Raw genomic sequence first — 4,180 nt, forward strand, 5'->3', positions numbered from 1 at the left:
CCTGTCTTGGAAAACAGAATATATTAAGTTCTGTAAGTCATTTAGTCAATGCCTACATAATTAATAGAGTATACTGAGGATATAGGCATTGTAGGCAGATAGAACGTCATATAATCTTGTCACTGTCATGAAACAGTATGAGACTGAGGAAGGGAATTAATCTGAGAATCAGTTTCTTAATCTTTAAAATCCTCACTGGTTTATTATAAGAATTGAGATTATGTATATAAAACTCTCAAAATGCTAAATATGGTTAGCACTCAATAAATGGCAGAGATTATTATTGCTTTTGTTTTACTATCATTATAATAATTTTTAGAAAACATTGGTATTTTTAGAAAACATGATATCTCTCAAATAAAAATATTTGAGAGATATCATGGTAATTTTTAATATAATTAAACCTATGTATTCTTTCCTATGTATACATACACATGCTCAAATGTGCACACAGTTTACAAAATTTTAGCAAATATTTGTTTATTTATTTATTTATCTATTTATTTTAAGCGTTTTCCAGCTGAATCCAGAAAACCTGCCAGACAAATTCTAAAAAGAGCTGTAACACTTTTATGAAGTATTTAAATCCATGGATCTCATATGGCATCTATGGAGAATTCCATTGACATTAGATATGAACCCCTTATTCTGGAACATATTTTCACTACAAAAAAGGTAGTAAAATAAGGCCCTTAAATGATATCATAAGAAGAAAAGGAAAACTTCCAATGTTAAGCTATTGAAAAGACTGCCTATAACTGAAGATGGAGTGTATGGCAAATTATGGAGGAAAGCACATAGGACTGTGAACCAAATAGAAATAGGATTGATGAGAATGCTAGAAAGCAGTTATGATATAGCTGTATGTATATAAATGCCACTTAGAAACAACAATTTGCTTGGTGGGTCTTGGAATAACCAAATTCTGTTCCTGATCTAGCATTTCCTCCCAGGAAACTCTTGAAGAGAAATATGTGCAGATAATGACTAGGAAAACAACGTACTTCTCTGTAATTAATCCGTGAGTTTGGTCCCAAATGTCAATAGTGAGTTCTATTGAACTACGGTTGACTCTTTCAATCGTCTCTCTTTCACGTGGGTAAAGGGTGGTTGCTGCAGACTTGAATGATGGCAGGCTGTTTGCTCCAACTACAAGCACCCCACACCCAGAAGCCTGAGTCTTGCATTCCTGCTTCTGAAGTCCTACAAAACACTTAATCAAAGATGAGAAAATTGCCAAGAAAATGAAAGCAAGAGAAGGTAGGAGAAAGTATTTTTTTCTTAATCCCTAGGTGCTGCCATCCCAGGAACAGACCCAAGTTCTTCTTAAGTCAAATGGAATTCTAAGGACAGCTATTTGTGTGCTTTGGATGCTGTTTTCTTTGTGTATTCAATTTTGTTTGTTTGTTTATTAGCATTTTTGTTGTATGTGACAAATGTGAAGATTACTCTCTGCGTTTCATTTCCTTGGTTGAGTGGGTGGAGAAAAAGTGAAGAAACCATATCCATAAATGCTGATCTTTCAATTCTTTTGAATTTCCTATCCTTAGCAATCATGATTTTATCTATGTCCTCATATAAGCAGAGCTTCCCTCCTCTGTAGGTTGCAAATCACCTTGCCCTTGATTCTGATGATTTTTTTTAAATAAGGAAAGTAAGGAGAGAAGAAGAGATAAGACATAAATTCTCCCCAAAGAAAAATTTAGTTAATTTATCTCTTAGCCATGAGAGCCTGAACAAATACCTTAGCTTCACCCATTAACAAATGAAAATCTTCTGTATGGTAGATCTATACCATTGAATAAATGGCAAAATTTATCATGTTCGACACAAAGTAAGTTACTAATACATATATTAACTTTCATTTTACTATTTCTTTTTCTTCCTAGTGGGATCTGTTCTATGTTTCAAATATGACAACAGATCTAGAGTGCTGATCAGTAGGCACCATTGGCTATTCTTGAAAAGTACAGGCAAAAATACAAGATAAAATATCTCAGTGAAAAAGAGGAATTTTGGGTATTGTCCTCCTTCTACAATCCTTAATCAATATCATTTATGATGATATGTTTTTTACATGACACATGATAGAAATTAATATATTTTCCAAAATAAAAATAGGAAGGTATCCCCTTCCAGGCTTAAATGACTTCTTTTAAGATATTTTCAGGTGGACTCAGTCTCCTGGAAAACCATGGATCTCTACCCAGGCAATTTAACTTCCCAGGAAATGGTTACAAAATTTCTATTAAAATGAATAGAATTGTGTAATATCCTAATTACTTAGATTCCAGAGGATTTATATTTTTATTCCTCAGTTTCTAGTATAGTCTTGAAGTGATCAAATCATACCAATAATGCAAATATTCTCTTCATTTCAGATTTGTATAAATAAAGATTAAGTTTAAGTACATGAAATAGAAAGAAAAAATAATGGCTTAAACAAAATTAGGTTTATTTTTCCATTAAATTCAGAAAGAGGCAATGTAAGTTCTCCTAATTGCTCCATAACTTCATGAGCAATGATACTTCTAACTTCCTGTTCTGTTGTCTTTAGAAAGTGACACTTTTAGGAAAGCAGCTAACATCCACAGACCGCATCAATAGTCAGGCAGGAAGAATGGAAAGGAAAATGCAAAAGGGGGCATGCCAACTCACTCACTCTGATACCAAGAATCTTTCTTGGAAGCCATGTCCAAGACAGTCTGCATACAACTTATTGACCAAGATACATGGTCACTCCTAAGTATCAGGGAGTTTGGGGGGCGAGGGGTGGGCAGGGATATATATATAATTTTTAACTGAGTATATTTCTGTCTCTAACAAAGTAAGTGTTGTTTAGTAAGAATGGGCAATTGGCAGGTTTTTTTTTTTTTTTGCCACAGAGACACATATGTGTTAAATTTAATCCTTTTAAAATTACAAAGAGGAAGACAAACAAAATCTTAATATCCTGAGATTTCTCTAGTATGCAGTATAATTGCTTAAAATTAACAGGATCAAATTTCAAACCTCAATTTGATTTATTTTGCTTACTATATTTTAGAATCCTGCAATTTTATGCCATTGATGTGTATCTCTCATCTGCCTATTATTTTATTGTTGTGTATATGTACTATAGTTTATTTATTCAATATTCTATTATTGGTTGGGGCAGGGCAAGATGGTGGACTAGTAAGCTGTATGTTTTAGTTACTCCTCCAGGAAAGTAGGTAGAAAGCCAGGAACTGAGTGGACTGGACACCACAGAGCAATCTGACTTTGGGCATACTTCATACAACACTCATGAAAACGTGGAACTGCTGAGATCAGTGAAATCTGTAAGATTTTGTGGCCAGGGGACCCGCACCCCTCCCTGCCAGGCTCAGTCCCGGGGGAGGAGGGGCTGTCAGCTCCGGGAAGGAGAAGGGAGAACTGCAGTGGCAGCCCTTATCAGAAACTCATTCTACTGATCCAAACTCCAACCATAGATAGACTGAGACCAGACACCAGAGAATCTGAGAGCAGCCAGCCCAGCAGAGAGGAGACAGGCATAAAAAAAAAACAACACGAAAAACTCCAAAATAAAAGCGGAGGATTTTTGGAGTTCTGGTGAACATAGAAAGGGGAAGGGCAGAGCTCAGGCCCTGAGGCTCATATGCAAATCCTGAAGAAAAGCTGATCTCTCTGCCCTGTGGACCTTTCCTTAATGGCCCTAATTGCTTTGTCTCTTAGCATTTCAATAACCCATTAGATCTCTGAGGAGGGCCCTTTTTTTTTTTTTAATCCTTTTTTCTTTTTCTAAAACAATTACTCTAAGAAGCCCAATACAGAAAGCTTCAAAGACTTGCAATTTGGGCAGGTCAAGACAAGAACAGAACTAAGAGAGCTCTGAGACAAAAGGCAATAATCCAGTGCCTGAGAAAATTCACCAAACACCACAACTTCCCAAGAAAAGGGGGGAGTCCGCTCACAGCCATCATCCTGGTAGACAGGAAACACTCCTGCCCATCGCCAGCCCCATAGCCCAGAGCTGCCCCAGACAACCCAGTGTGACGGAAGTGCTTCAAATAACAGGCACACACCACAAAACTGGGCATGGACATTAGCCTTCCCTGCAACCTCAGCTGATTGTCCCAGAGTTGGGAAGGTGGAGCAGTGTGAATTAACAAAGCCCCATTCAGCCATCATTTCAGCAGAC

General features: G+C 36.6%; 1 non-coding gene across 1 annotated transcript; it reads right to left on the bottom strand.

Moving 5' to 3' along the window:
• Positions 1 to 507: 507 nt before the first annotated feature.
• LOC119513020 lies at positions 508 to 570 on the bottom strand. Its single transcript, XR_005212528.1, has one exon. It is a non-coding gene; the product is annotated as a U7 small nuclear RNA (small nuclear RNA).
• Positions 571 to 4,180: the final 3,610 nt, after the last annotated feature.

The sequence above is a fragment of the Choloepus didactylus genome, chromosome 17, assembly GCF_015220235.1.
Source record: "Choloepus didactylus isolate mChoDid1 chromosome 17, mChoDid1.pri, whole genome shotgun sequence".
NCBI lineage: Eukaryota > Metazoa > Chordata > Mammalia > Pilosa > Megalonychidae > Choloepus > Choloepus didactylus.